We start from the raw sequence: 16,705 nt of genomic DNA, 5'->3' as shown, positions 1-16,705 counted from the left end.
AATCTAAAAGTCGCTCCAAAACGTAATCTTCCTCGTTAGGTTTTTCATTTTGGTTATGAAAGCAATTTTCTATCTAGTTTGAAAGTCATTTACCAAATGTAGTATTTAGAGCTATTTAATCTAAGAAATAGAAAAGCCAAAACCAATTAAAAACCTAGCAAAAAATTATACTTCGTAAGTTCGTATTATGTATTAACAAGCTCAATTTTCTATTTTGATCGATTTTAGGTTAGAAAATTTAAATGATAAAAGATACGAAAACAGCTGAAGATGATGGGTTTGGAGTGTGATTAATTAACATTGTTAAGATGCAATTGGGAGAAGATATTGATGAATTAATTTGATCGGAAAAATTTAAAAAGAAATGAAAGATAACAATTGATGAGAAAGGGAGAATATAGGAAAAGAAGATGTCAATAGCATGAACCAAGAATCTATCTTGTATGAGCATCCTCATAAATCCTTTTCCTCCACGCACTTTTATAGCTAATTACTCTTACAAACTCATTTTTTTCGCGTCACTTTACAGTGTTCCCATAATTAACCTCAAAATTCATACAGTAGCTTTTTTTTTTTGAGTGAATACTAATTTTCCACACTATTATTACTACATTATACAAATATGTCCTATTCTATATAATGTTAATATAGGCCATTTACAAAACATTGAGTGATGTAAAAACTGTCGGTGTAATTAATAAAACTAAAAGAAGTACATTGGAAAACTAACCCAATAATTTGTACACAGAGGAAAAATAAATGAAATTAAACTAAGAAAAAAATAAAAATTGACCAGTAATCACCTAGATGATGATTGATTTAAAAAAAAAAAAAAAAAAAAAACCAGAGTTTTACCCCATGAGTTCAGAGAATGTTAGTAGCAGAGTTATTCATGATTAACCTCTGTTTTTAACATTGTTTTCCGCTTTCCAAATCAAGCTGCCCCAGTTGTTAGCATGATTAACCTCTTTACTTAGTTTACACACTTTTCGAGGTACATACATTATAATTAAATTAAAGAGAGAATCAAATTAATTAATTAAATTAAGTTAGATTAATATTGGCAAATGCATGAGATGATGTGAGAAAGAGGAATATAATTGCACTCTGCACGGTCAGATTAATAATATAGTTTAATGTTAAAATCATATGACCATATCATGTTAGGGTAGTATATAATCGTTACAGGATCCTAGGCAACAGCTACACTGATCCATAGGCCAATTCTTTATTAAGTATGTATAACTAGCTAATTTCAATTGTTTTATTTTTTTAGTTTTGTTATTATGTGGAACGTTTGAAGCTTCTTGTTTCTTGTTGCTTGATATATGTTTGTCCATATGATATACCAAGATGTTGAGTTGTTTGTTTTAATTCAATGATTCCTAAATCCTAATGGAGCGGGTTATATTTATTTGTACTTATTTGAACTCAAGCTTATCGAAATGCATTTTTTGTTTTCGAATGAGTTATTATTAGGCAAGTAGATGACATACCCTTAGTATTCATTTGGAAAAAATGTCGATTGTTGTGTTGGGTTGTGGAGATGGCTTGCGTTGTAGCATCAATTGCAGCATACCAATGTTACAATGAGAATGCGATCTAAGAAGAGGAAGTAGTATTGAAAGTAGGTCATACGTGATCTAAATTCGTCTATGAGCCATAGAGAAAGTCACCTATAAGCTTCACATTCATGATTTGGCTATGCCACTTTCATTAGCAATCAATTTGTCACGTCTATGATTAATTTATCATGTCCAAAAGTGACTCCACGATACGTGCACAAATAACTACATGTGTTATATTTCAAATACTAAGAAGAAACCGACTCATAAATTATTAATAGTTTTGTTTTCCTCGTGATAGATACATGTTTAAACCGTCTATAAAAACATAATTCTCATATTAGAGAGGTTAGATAAACTTTGGAGAGCAAATTAAAGTGTGTAAGCGATAAGCACGAAGCTTTAGGTTGAGAAACCTTGTATGCATCTTATTTATTCAAAATGCTATTACAGGTCGATAGATTTTCTCGTCCTTTACAAAGACATTACAGCTTTCATGTAAAACGTCTATATTATACGCTCCTTATTGTTTGCTCTATATACTCTATATGTTATATCCGCATTATTATATTGTTGACACATAAAACGTAGCCTCATCATAAATGTAAACCATGAGTGTACATTCCATAAATAGTAGTCTCCATACGCATATTACAAATCCTTCTATTACTATACATGACCTTATTTTGTTTACTAAGACATAATCTTACCTTCTGAGCCGTTAATAACTCTAAACTTTGATTGGTCACTGACATAATATTTGTAAAGTAAGAAATTTTCTAACCTTAGATTTTTTTATTTTAATTAATTTTTTTAGGTGAAAATTTGGGTTGGGCGGGCGGGCCTGTCATATAGCATGTTCAACAAAAAATTCAAGACATTATTTATAAATTATAATATTAAATTAATAATTAGGGGTGGCTGAAAATAAACGTAGATAAGTCAAAATCAATTAAATAATTTTTAAAAATAATGCGTAGTTAGGCAGCAGACTTAACGGAGATTATCACATGGTCTTCACTGCATGCACCCATGTTCTAGTCACCAGTACTATCATGTTATTGCCTTAATTTTGCCCTTTACCATTCAAACTCAAACAACTAATACCTAAATTTAAAGCAAAGAATATTAAGTTTCATTGTTTTTTTTTATTTTTATTTTTATTTTTATTTTTATTTTTATTTTTTTAAATATAGAAGTAGATAAAATCTTTTACTAGAATATATATATTTCTGTTGATTTTGTTAGTTTTTTGTTTACTGATGATATGAATTTATTACAATTTGATGTAAGACATTATTGCATAGAATATATTCTTTCCTAGCTTAGCTCCCTCTTAGGTACAAAGAATATCGTTCTTGATACAATCGAGGATGGAGAAAGATTGTGACATTTGAAGTAATACGGCCTAATATTATCTTTGACTGTAATATATGTACACCTTTATTTGATCATTTATATTTTTTAATTTAATTACACAAATTAGCACTAGATTATACAAAGTTTATGTACTGAATACGTATATGTATCATATTGAAACGCATTATTTTTATTGCTTCGTATATGTAAGTACGAGCATCTCTTTAAAACTTATAAATTCAAAAACCAGCTATATACAGAGTACGATTATAATATTTTATGACTGTTGATACTTTTCTTTTTTGGAAACCTTACTCACTATAGTCTATTGATGCCTTTTAGATGCTTCCTAAGGTTTGGGATACTCTTACTATTTTAGTTTGAAGTTTAATTCTAGTTTCTACTCTTCGTTTTTGGAAAATATACCTCGACTGCTTCCTTTGGGATGACTCCATATATTTATGCTTGGTTCTTTTCAGGAAATTATAAATTATTACACGACTTTATTTACCTACTTTTTTCTTTTAAAATGTCACAGCTTTCCATTCATTAGTCTATACCAAGTACTTGTATTTTTATGTGTCTAAATGCATTTTCAACCTAAGGGTTGTTCTTTTATGGGGTGACCTCGTTCTAAGGTTAAGAGGTTTAACAAAGTAACAAGCAGACGCGTGCACATACAAACACACAATTTCTCTATCTCAGTGTGAGATAAAATTCAATGTTTAGACACTTCCAAGTTAGAAGAAAATATAGCGCTTCATTTGTTCCTTTAATATTGCAATATGAGGGGAGTATACAAAATTTAACTAACGGGGAAAAGAAAGAGAAAGAAAGATAAAATTATAAACTTGTCCATATGATTGCAAACATTAACTAAAACATGTATTCCATGTTAAAAATTAAGGATACATTATTGGATATATGCAATTTACCTAAAATGAGTTTATTAAATTTTCTAAAGAAGTATACATTTTTTTTTTGACGAATGATGAACGAGGAAGTATTTGAATTATACTTTATATACTTCTTCCATTAATTGTAATTTGTAATTTTGGATTTTTTTTTATATCTCACAAATAATACTCCAAAATTATAAATAACATTTAACGGCGATAATAGTCAGATGATTACAGAGTATGGAGGAACTTTAGTAATCTTTTGTTCCACCTCAAACCTGTACGTAATAGTCAAAACCTGCACCGTCGCACAACACGCACTACTGGCAGTCTGGCATCTATTTCAATTCATGTATATAAGCATATAGCCTATGTAGTATGTACACATATATCGCCAAGGAATACTAGGAATATTACAGAAAAATATTTTATATATTTTGTTGCCATTAATTGTCCAAATCAACTACTTGCAATAACTATTTTCCATTAGTAAACACTATATATCATCAATCAATAACATAATACTAAATAGACATCAGAAATGACACGTGTCACTTTCTGGTGCTGTTTTTTCCCTCCAAAACTCTCCATCCCCATTTAGCAAAAATCTTTTATTTTTGGAAAATTTGTATAATACAACTATATAATAATATTCCAAATCTTATATATTATCTTTACATAAAAATGTATTTCTTTTTATTTTGTGTTCTTAATTCTTCCATTTACATTTACCTAAAATATTATTCTAACTTCTTTTTTTTTTAATTATAGAAAAAGTGAGCCACTGATTCACGTACAAGATACTATCATTAGTGCCTGGACATCTTTTAGCCGGAGTATTATTGAAATTTTGCCCTAAAAGTATTAATGTAATAAAATTGGTTCATATGATTGATAGTAAAGAAATTACTTTAAAACATCAATTTAATTTTTTGTTTCAAATTCCTCTAATATTTTGTTTCTTAGACTAATGACGTATTACATGACTATATAATAATTGTTATGTTCGACAACTATATCATATGTCTAATTCTAGGAAAATGTGAAATTTCATCAATTTTTTTGTTATTACTTAATTAAATAAATTTATATCTCAGTAAATACAAAAAAAAAAAAATATTATCTTTTGCAGAAACATGTGATTGAGATGATAAATTTATTACAATTGACATTATAAATAAGATGCATAGTAAAAGACACATCAGATATAGTGACAAGTGACATCTTCTTGTGTATTCTTTTTTCGATAAATAACTATCATCAACAAATACACTTTTAAGGTAATAAACAAACAATGATTATACTACAATTATTGGATAGTTTCAAACACATTTTTATATAGTAACAAAGAGCGACGATACTATGTAGAGCATCAATTTTTAAACAGAAAATGTACTATTAATAGGTTAGTGTTGCCTAAATGTTGATTATAATTGCCTTTAATGATCCGAGTAGTATTTATTTACTTTGAAATTATTTATTGGATATAAAGGTGATATATTATTTGTAATTTATATATTTACATGTATGTTGTGCTAATAGTTTAATAGTTTTACTGTAGATTTTATTCTTGTTTTATTAACATTTTCATGTTTATTAAAAGGCGTTTATAAATAAGTCTTTAGTTATATTGTCACTATATTGTATAGTTTTGTTGGAAATAATATGCATTATTAATGTAATATAATATATATACTACTTTTAGATATTTTCAACACAACTGACCAACAATATATATATATAAATATATATATATTTTCACAATGGTAGTTTTAATAATTTTTGCGTTATTATTTTATTTTTCTATATGCATTGCATTTTTTTTATTCCGCATGAGTTGTCTTATTTTTATATTATAGCACAATTAATTATGAAAAAATGATTATTACTACCATGCATCACACGGGCACTAATCTAGTAAACTAATAATTCAATGTTGAGATGGGTTAACACGTTTTTTTTCTTCTTGATTATAAAATTTCCAACATATATATATTGGGTTTGTAATAAAACTTTAATATACTATGAAAATAGTTTGACATGATAAGTAATTTTAATAATTTATTTATTTATTATTATTTTTATTATATTGGAGTGGCTAATTAGTGTAGATTAATGACGATTCATACATACAACTATATACTTAGGTTTTTGCTTCTCAAATGATTAATCACTCCCGATCCGTTATATCATCAATTCTCTAATATCAAATAATCCGAGGGTAAGAGCTTAATCTGTTTAACTTATTTTAATCCTTTTTTTAATGCAATTTTTTTTTACGCACATTATTTTAATATAAAATTGCCTGAAAATAGTTAAAATAAATCGGACTAAAGTTTGTTAAGTTCACCCTATTTTCATTTATTTCAGGTCTGATAAGTTAGTTAAGTTCAGATAAGATAAGTTCAGGAAAAATAAGTAATAAGGGTTACTAAAGTATATTACAACTAAAATAAGTTTTGATAAGGTTGATAAATTCAGATAAGTGAAAATCAAGTGAATAGAACACACCAATAACTTGTCAAATTAATAAGTCACGACGTACAAAATATAACATCTATAATGCACGAAGCATGATCGATCTTAAATGCAATTCGAAACTAAGAATGGTCGCTATCTCTCTTAGTAGATGGGTTTCCATGCATGGAGGATTCTTCCACGTTCACGGTAAAGAGTCTGTCTGTTATTTACATACATATTTTCAAAAAATTATAAATTTTGTTGGCTTAACATGTGCTCCATTATGCTAATTAAGGAGTAAGGACCCACTAAAATTTTCTTTATAGAAAAAAAGTACGGTATTCTTCCCATTCTTAATCAAAACTTATACATAAACTATTGGGTGCGGGCACCCGCACCCAAGTGTTCGTGCGGCTAGGAGGTATCGGGAGTAGCAGCGGCAGAGGTGGAGGTCGTAATTGTCGGAAAAGTCATCGAGAAACTCCATATCCAGGAGTAATCGTCGATAAAAGATCGAATCAACAAAAACTCAGATTCAAAATTATCATACCTCATCTTAATCGATTGAACAAAGGCCATGAAGAATCCAGAACTAACCGAATATTTAGGGTTCTTCAATCTTCACTCTTCAACTAACAAAGAGTAGTGTGCTGCGATTTATGGTGGGTTGCGATTTGTGGTGGGCTTCGATTTGTGGTGGTGTGCTCTGCGATTTGTGGTAGGTGCGATGGGTTCGATGAACGGTGGCGGCACAAACGGCGAGGAGAAGCTCGGTGGTCAGACTGATTTGTCGAGGAGGAAAGGGAAGTGGGGAACGAAGGAGAAGGAGAGAGAGTGAGGGGTGGCGTGAGGTCGGTGAGGACCTGCTAAAAGGAGAGAGAAAGCAAGAGAGGAAGAAGAAGAGGAGGAAAGAGGAGAGAGAAGAACGAAATAAAAATACTTTGTAATTTTATGTACTTTGTATATCAGCCAATAAAAGTAACATATTAGCCAATGATGTTTGATATCAATTATTACTATGGACATATTAGACATCAACAAAAACGTATCAGCTAATAAAAGGAATATATCAGGCAACAAAAGATACATATCATCCAACAAGAGGAATATATCAGCCAACAAAAGGTACTTATCAGCCAACAAAAGAAACATATCAGCCAACAAATGAAGCGTATCAGCCAACAAAAGGATGAAATCAGCAAACAAAAGCAACAGGTAAGCCAACAAAATAAACATATCAGCCAACAAAATAAAACATATAAACCAACAATTAATATATATAAATATATATATATATATATATCAGTCAACAAAATAAATATATTAGTCAACTAAAGAAACATATAAGCCAAATGATGTCTGATATCAGCCAACAAAAGTAACCTATCAAAAATAAAAAAAAATATATCAGCCTTCAAAAAGAATATATTAGCCAACACAAAAATTATATCAGCCAACAAATGAAATATATCAGCTAACACGTGAAACATATAAGCCAACAAGTAAAACATATCAGTCAAGCCAGCTGCGCACGGAAATTTGCGTGCGGGCATTCGCACGCAATAGCTTCTCAAACTTATAATGCACGATTAATGTGCATATGCAAATTGTCAGTATCAGAATGCTACTCTACATTGATAGGGCAATTTAGAATCAGGTCGTTAAGTTTTCATCCATCAACTTTATATTTTGTACCAAGCTTGTCTGGTTTAGTTGATTAGGAATATACCTTATAGCTTCAAGCTCATAAAATCGAATCCTCTAACTGTAGTACTTGGGGGGTGGTAATCACTTATCCTATCTCCTTACTTTTAATTTTCTGGACCACGAACAATAGATAAAAATAAAAAAAAATAAAAAATATATGAGAGTTGCGGCTAAAGTGATTTTATTTTTTTCATTTTAAACTGTTATTATTGTTGGACAGGTCTTTGGATTGTAATATTGTACTAAAATCCAAGCTCGCACTTATTAACATGTGTATTTTGGTAGGATCGTAATATCCTACTCAAGTTAAGATTTACTAATAATCAAGATTAGTCACGTAACTTGAATTATTTAATTGTAAGATTCTAATTAATATCCAAATTGCAATTCTAAAAACCATACTATATACAATATAAAATGTAATCTATATTGATCTTGTAAGAATATGTAAATAAGTAAATTTACCACATTAAATAAAGATTATTGCCACTAAAAAAGTGCATAAAATTGGTTAAAATTCATAGACTAAAACACCCATCAAAGTAAAGCAACTAACTTTGAATTAATAATACAAAGTGAAAGACCAAAGATTGATGGCATAAAGATACATAATAACACGTGGGGTACGTAGCAAGTATATCCGTACAAATTATGACATAAATAACGTATAAAATAAGGTATAGATACAAAGTATCATACTTAGTACTCAATACAGTACATGTGAGAGACATGAAAACGATGATAAAAGAGAGGAAGTTGTTGCTTTTAATTAGAAAAAGATAAGGAGACAAAAATTATCTCAATCAACCAATAAACCACATCAATACACTCGCTCTCTCTCACGTGCGTTTCTCGTCTTCTTTAAGATACCTAACTACTCACTACACTCTATTCTCTTACTTCCCTTATTCTTTACCCTTCTTTTTGGAGATTTTTTGGGGGAATTTATCAATTATACTTACTTCTAGTCATCTAGTGTGTTGTCCCAAGAAAGTGTTTGACTTTACGGTTTACGGACTAAGACCCCATTTGGATTGATATAAAATATTTTCGTGAAAAATGATTTTTATCATTTTACTTTGTTTGGTTTGTGAAAGAGTGGAAAGCAATTTTCCCAATGGTGGAAAATTACATCCTTAATGATGGAAAACATTTTCCTTTACAAAGTAAGGAAAATCGTATTTTCCTCCCTCCTCCTTACCTCCTTTTTACTTCCCTCTCATCCACATTTCCACTCCTATTTTTATATTTCTAAAACTTTTCTTGTATGCAACCAAACAACAGAAAACGAATTTGCAATTGTGTTTTTTTCTTGAAAATATGTTTTCCATTAAAATGTTTTACATCAAACCAAACGGACCTAAATGATTTACGACACAACAGTTGTACTTTGTTCGTGGAGAAACTCTATCGTAACCCACATATCTTAGGGGGCGTTTGGTTCGCAGAGTGGTATGAGTTTAGAATCAGGAATGAGATTAAGGTGATCGAGTTGGAACTTGATACTTAATACAATGTGTTTGGTTCAATTCTGGAATGAAATATCTCACTATTCTCTTCTTTTATTTGATACCTAAGGGAATGAAATGGACCAAACCCACCTCTCCCTCCCTCCCCCCCAAGGTTTCTAAACCCCATACCTCATTGATTTGAGGTATAGGTTTAAAATTCATACTTTTGACAACCAAACATATGATATGGATTTTAGTTATTCTAAATCCATACCTCATAACCATATTCCGCAAACCAAACGCCCCCTTAGGATTTTGGGAATGAAATAGAATGACGATGTCTTAACTTAGTTTTCAAATTCGCTGCTATACTTTGTACTGTAATAAACATGTCCATGGAGGATTGACAAAACTGGCTAACAAGAGCACAAATCCCAATGCTAACTAATTGTTGTTAGTTACACTTGACATTACAAAAATTGATGGTTTAAAATGTTTCTACAAAAATATTTTGATATTCGTAGTAGAAGATAAGCTTGGTTTTCCTAACTCTCTTGTGAAAAGTACATGTCAACTTGCTAACTACTCCGGACTTCCGTAGTGACTAAACTATGATTTGTTTAACTCAGTCAGCTGATGAGCCTTGTTGAGCCTCTTGGTCGTGCAAAAATGGGCCAGGTCGTGCTACCCTCTAAACCAATAACCAACTTATTGGGCCACACAACCAATAACCAAACCAACTCGTGCTACCCTCTACACTATGAAATGGTCCCAACTTTCTGAATATAATTTTGCTAAACATCAATTACTTTGGGAAATAGATTAATTCTAATTTGTACTGTGTTGTCCAAAAAAAAAAAAAAAAAAAAAAAAAAACTTTGTACTCTGTAATAAGAATATAAGATTACAAGCACTCGACAAAATCTACATCACACCCAAACGTACCTAAAGATGGTACACATAACACATGCCAATGTGCAACTGAGCATAAAGCGTAGGTGAAGCATTCACCATACTGCGGACAGTCACACAGAGGCTCTTGTTGTGCACTAATGACCAGTCACCATCGGTAAATGCAAGTGTATTGACAGGTGTAGAAATCTCGAGTAAGTGCAGAAATCCACAATAATTGCTATGGAGTAGTATTTGTTGTACCAAAATTCAGTTCTGTTACAAGACTGTATAATCAGGAAGGTAAGAACTAGTTTATGAAAACTGAAAACTTCAAAATCAAATTTATGAATAAGGAAATGCAGAATATCCTGCAAACAATTAAGAATGCAGCTTGGCTAAATTGCTTATCCAGCAAAAGTGCCCGAGTCAATAGACTGAATCACAAATATTTTACTTCCACATGAATATTTCATTTGGCCAAAAGTTAAATGGCTGAGAAGAAGTTTTATTGATTAAAAAAATGACTTAACAGCTTTTCATCTGTTACTATTAAACAAAATCTATCTGAGCAATAAACTTCATATCCTGAAAATATGATAACTTTAAAGCATGGCAGGGTTTCATACAGAACTTGTCAGATCAAACTTCACAATGGTGAGGAGAAATGTAAAGGGCCATGCAGCAACTTGTTGAAGTATGCTCTAGTTCCAAACTACGATCCGTTCTCATCGAGGCACACTAAGACCAAGCTCTGCATGCAATGATACAATCATCAGAAAATAAGCATTTTTGAAGTTTTGGAGATTTGATTAATCACTTGGAAAGGCATTTAAATAAATGAACATAATGGAAGTACTTTTAACAATGCCATCATAATCAACTAAATAAGCAACTAATTTTCATGACTCCAGCACAAAATGTTCACTTCAGAAGCCAACAAGGAGTAAACTTTCAACAGCAAAGCCAAAAAATGAAACTATTAAATGCATCAAATTTAATAAGCAGCTCAAGCCAGAAGCAACCAAGTTTCATAGAAGCACAAGGACACAATATTAAGCAAGATACATTCAGTAAGCTTCTTTCAAAGAAGGCAAATAAGTATTATGTTACAACATGAAATATCACAAGCCAATGGAAAAACAGAGCCTAGCCCTTAAAAACCCCAAATATGCGTAGAATCCTAGCACCAAAGACTGCAATATGAGAAAAAAAATAAAAAGTGAAATTAAGGTGTGGTTTGCTAGGTTCAATAGTAGAGTAAATCTAAGGTGTGGTATGCTAGGTTCGCCCTTAGGTCAAGGGATCACTACAGTGACATTACTAACGAAGTTTGACAACAATTATTTCCCTTTGGGAAAAATCGACTGAAACTGAAGCAAGTACGAGTAATACTAAGTTGGACAACCAATTTTCCGCATTTAGAAGAATTTATGCCTATACCTATAATCTATCAGGGTTATCAAGAATCTAACGTAGACAATAGAGCTCAAATGCAATCTGAGAAACATATAGGCGCAGAACTACATTCAGGGGCGTTTGGCTTGGGGTTTTTAATCACAATGGCTCATTAATCACTCCCTTTACCCTCATCATTCCCCCAAAGTCTTTTTACCCTCTCCCCCCCCCCTCTCCCCACAAGAGTTGAATGTTACCTTTCCTCAAGCCTCCTACACTACAGTCAACACCACCACAACTCCAACCACCACCATCCTATAACTAAACCCACCACCACCACCATAAACCTAACCAATCCTCACCCACCCGAAAGCCACCCAAAAACCACCACACACACACCTGAATCAACCCCCACCCAACCTGAAATTAGCTTCACCAACTTGAAAAATCACTTCACCACCCTGAAAACCAACCTATTCACCCCCATAAACAACCCTAATTATCGGAAAATTACTGAACCATCCAAAAGATCCACCAAGCAACCAGATTTAGAAGATTTTTACAAAAACACCACCTGTTATCCTTTACATAATGAGCACTCACTTTGCGAACTGAAATATATATGCTCCAACAATACTTTATTTTCCTTGGTCTGCAAGTTCTCTTTATTTTAATTTTGTTGATCCGACAAGAAATTCACTCAAGATTGATGCAATGCATAAAATTTGCTCAAGGATTTCACTCAACAGGATTTATTTGACAAATATATTAGTTGCTTCTAAACTATTAATTTCTTCTCAAGCTTATTGAAATTTCTTCTACTATATTGTTTCCAATTTAACTATGATTGATTCCACTTTAGAAAAACCATGTCCACCAACATGACAATGCAGCTAGGCTCGCTTCAACTGAAAAAAGGTGTTCAAACATGATTATTCTAAGGTCTAGTCTGAATATTTTTGGCCTGGTGTTTTCTGATTTTACTGTTTGTAAAATAATATATAAGAAAAAAAACATTATTAAGTGGGGTCTTGTTAGATTCATCTTAATGTGTATTTTACAAATATCTAACTTTCATAAATTTTGTTTATAGACATACAATATCAATATAGTCTAGAACTTTCTGGTTTAGTGTGGTTGTAATAAGAATGAGTAACAGGTACTTGAAATAAGGTGAATAGAATATAGCCTCAATACTCCCTTTGCCACATCTCAGGAAAAAGTTCAGAGCTATATAATCGAGAAAATAAAAACCAAGACTTTTAGTAGCTATCGTATTCAAAGCCTAGAGGTTTGAAAGAAGAAATGTCTAGCAAGCAGGTCCTCTTGTTCAAATTTCATAAAAATGTAAAAAACTGGACATAACATATGGCATTCAGTCTATCTTCCAACTCCACACATTATTCTCACTTGGGACATGAGACACTTAGAGGTAATAAGGAGAATTGGCTAAACTAAAGCATCAAGATATGTCTCATGCAATTTGTCCCTTTGTCACCACCCTTGCATTGTTGTCTTGTAAGCTATAAAACCTGTATCAGTGTATCTAATCCAACCCCCGATTTAAGTTGAGTACATAGTGGAATTATCCATAAACACTATATCCTTAGTCAAAACCCGTGAATGACTACTAACACTTCATCTAAAACTTCCAATATGTCAAAAAAGTACCCTTTCTGGCTACTGCCTTCTCTAATCCCTCGATATTTCCATGTTACACTCTACCAACCACAAATATCCCCCTTACCTCATCTTTTAACAAGCAGCATTACGAATTGACAAGGAACAAAACAGCAGATATCGGTCCATTTCATTCAATATAACGTTGCTATCAATTATAAACATGCCCTATCTGCTCAGGGAAGTAATAAATTGTTACCCCACATACAAGAGGAAGTCTCAGTTTCGCTTCAAAGGACATTATCAAGTTACAAATAACCTAATATATTGAAACAAAGCCACAAAGGTCACAAAATCTAGGCACAGATGATGATAACACAGCAAACATACAAAAAAATTCAGCGACTTCTATTCTTATAATGCAATGCAAATTGATTGATGAAACAAAGAAAGAACTTAAACATGGCAAAGATCAAGTTGCTTACAAGATGAATTGAAAAAAACAGATAATTTTTTGGAGAGAGAATATATCTATCAAACTCCTGGGTTGGCACTGCAGATCATACCCTGAGACAACGATCTAGAACTGCTTGAATCTATGCCAAGACATGATGTGAGTCGAGCTGATGACACTGCTGAGTGAAGTGGGAGAAGAGATTGCATTGCACCCATTTGAGATAATACCCTGAATATTCAAAATCAATTGTCAAATTACACAATTTCTGCGACAAAATTAAAACTTGATAGAAAATTGAAATGGGGTTTTCTTGATTTGAGAGGAAATTACCTGGGAAATGAAGGGGAGGAGAGAGAAGCACGAACAGAGGGGATGGAATTTGAAGTGGGTTTTTGGGCAAAAGTAGTTTTGAGAAGATTGATTGTTGGTCTTGAGAGGGATCGATAACGGGAAGCCATTGGAGAGAAGGGAGAAGGTGGAACAAGGGTTGATGATGGAATTCTAGGGTTTATGTTTTATTGCAATTTGAGCGAGGGTTTATCATAAGAGTACGCGTTAGTTGGGAAAAAAAATGTAATCCATATCTTTATTGTCTTTTTATTCTTGTGTTTTTAGATGCATCACTTGGTATTACTCATGGAGTCATGTCTCATTTTATTATTGCTTATTATATGATATACTACGTGTGTTTTTAGTTTTTACGCATAATCACAAGGATTCACATTAGGTTGCACATATTTACATACAGGGAAGACAATTGTGCGGCGGATTGGTTGACCAACTGCGGTGTCGTTCAAGACTTTCGTCTTTCGATTTTAAATTTTGTCCCTTTAGAACTTAATCGTATTTTAGAAGAGGATACCAGGGGTGTGGCTTTTCCACATCTAGTACCTCCGTAGTATTGTAATTTGTTTGTGTTTTTTGTTTTCTTTTCATTGGCTTGTTCCTCTTATGAATCAAAAAACAAAAAAGAAAAAAAAAATTATGTTGCATTAAAGCGCATCATGTGTTATTTTTAGGGCACCAATATTCATGGGTTACATACTTAAATTTATATATATCTGCCCCTACTCCGCTACTCAATTGATAACTTACATTGATGCAAACTAGGGTGGTTATCGCGACATTTGTTATTTGACTTTAGGTTAGTGTTGTTTTCTTAGGAACAATCTTATTTCTTAGTTATCTAAGTGTCACCCTACTTTATCGAAATCGAGTGTAGACCTTGAATATATCAAGGCGTCACAACTATTGTCTTTGAGGCTTGTTAGCTACAACACAATGTCTTACTTGAGTTTTATTGTCCTCTTTCACAAGCCTACTTTGGTTTTTTTATGTGACAATGCAATTTATATTTATAGCAACCCATGTCAACATTAACGCACCATCACATGTGGAGATGAATTTTCATCTTGTCTCCAACCCCTAAAAGCCAGAAGAACGCACATATTAGCTCAAATGTACAGTGTTTTTCAAAAGGAATAGTGACTTGACGACATTTTACTCACTTTTTATTTCTTATTGCAAAAATGCCATTGCTTTTGTTGACTTTCTTGGATAATTCGGGTTTATGTGTTAAGAATAATGAGGTGGTGAGCTATTGTGCTTAATTGCATGGGTCGTAGCCTTCTTTGTTTAATTGCATGAGAAACTTTGTTTTTTCCTTGTATTAAGGCATGTGTTTTTTGGGTGGGTTAGGTATTTGTTTAGTAGAATTTTATTTTCCAAAATGTAGACTATAAAAAGCTATTCATTGTGAGTTAATTTTCACACAGTTTCTATTTGTTTGAGCTTAGAAAGTATTCGTTATTGGCAAGAACTCAGGTAATTTTCAGTCATTTATTTTGTGAGGATGACAAGTGCATGTATAAGAACTTCCTAGTATCGACTGGATCAACATGATACCTTTCCATGACAATGAACATGACCATTAATTAAGGAGCTTAAGGATGAAATTATGTTTGAATTAAGTCATTTGTTGAATGTTTGTTGTTAATTGTTTGATTATATTTGTTTGTATGCTGTGTAACTGGTGTTGTATGCTGTGAGATTGTTGTGGTATGCCATGCATGTAAGCGTTTGAAAGTTTTGATTTGAGTCTATTGTTGTATGGTATGCATATAAGGGTTTGAAATGGTTTAGATTCCTCTGATTGTTGCATGAAGTTTATATTGCTATCATATTTAAGATCTTAGCGTAACAATGTCATGAATATAAATTCCATGGTTTGAGAGAAAAAAAAATAAGGTTTCATCTGTTAAATTGGTTTATTGTTACTTTAGGCTTTTGTTGCTTTCATGTTTTTTTTTTTTTTTTTTTTTTTTTTTTTTTTTTTTTTTGTGTGTTTTTTGTTAGAGATGTGGCTTGGCTGTGAAGTATTATTTTCTTGCTAACTTTTGGGTTGACCTTAGTCTAAGTTGGCTGATTATACGTAAATTACAGGTTATGGATGCATCGCTCACACAAGTAGTGATATCATTTCGTCCTTTGTTGAAGCAAATTACCAGCTGTTTGAATTTCCCTGATCCGGATACCAATATCTCGAAGTCCGTAGGAGCATTGCTTGTGTGGTTGTTAGGAGTGATAGTGGTGTTGTTCCCACTGTTTATCTTGGTGGAGATACGGTTAGTGTAAATGAATCGTGTGAAATTGCCGCTAGAATAGCTGTGTATGATCTCATGAAGAAATATGAGATAGTTATTGAGGATGTAACAGCCTAACAAAAATAGATGTATGAACGTTGTGGTCGATTGTATGGTTTTAAGAAAGAGGAACTAGAACGAATTGCAAAAGGAGAGTCAAAGGTTTGTTTTCATGGAGATGTTTCTACTGAATTTGGGAATAATCATAGGAAGATTGTTATAGATTTCCTTGAAGTGTTGAGGGCTATTTTCAGGT

Source organism: Chenopodium quinoa, unplaced genomic scaffold (genome assembly GCF_001683475.1).
Source record: "Chenopodium quinoa cultivar QQ74 unplaced genomic scaffold, ASM168347v1, whole genome shotgun sequence".
Lineage (NCBI taxonomy): Eukaryota > Viridiplantae > Streptophyta > Magnoliopsida > Caryophyllales > Amaranthaceae > Chenopodium > Chenopodium quinoa.
This window is presented reverse-complemented; position numbering follows the sequence as displayed.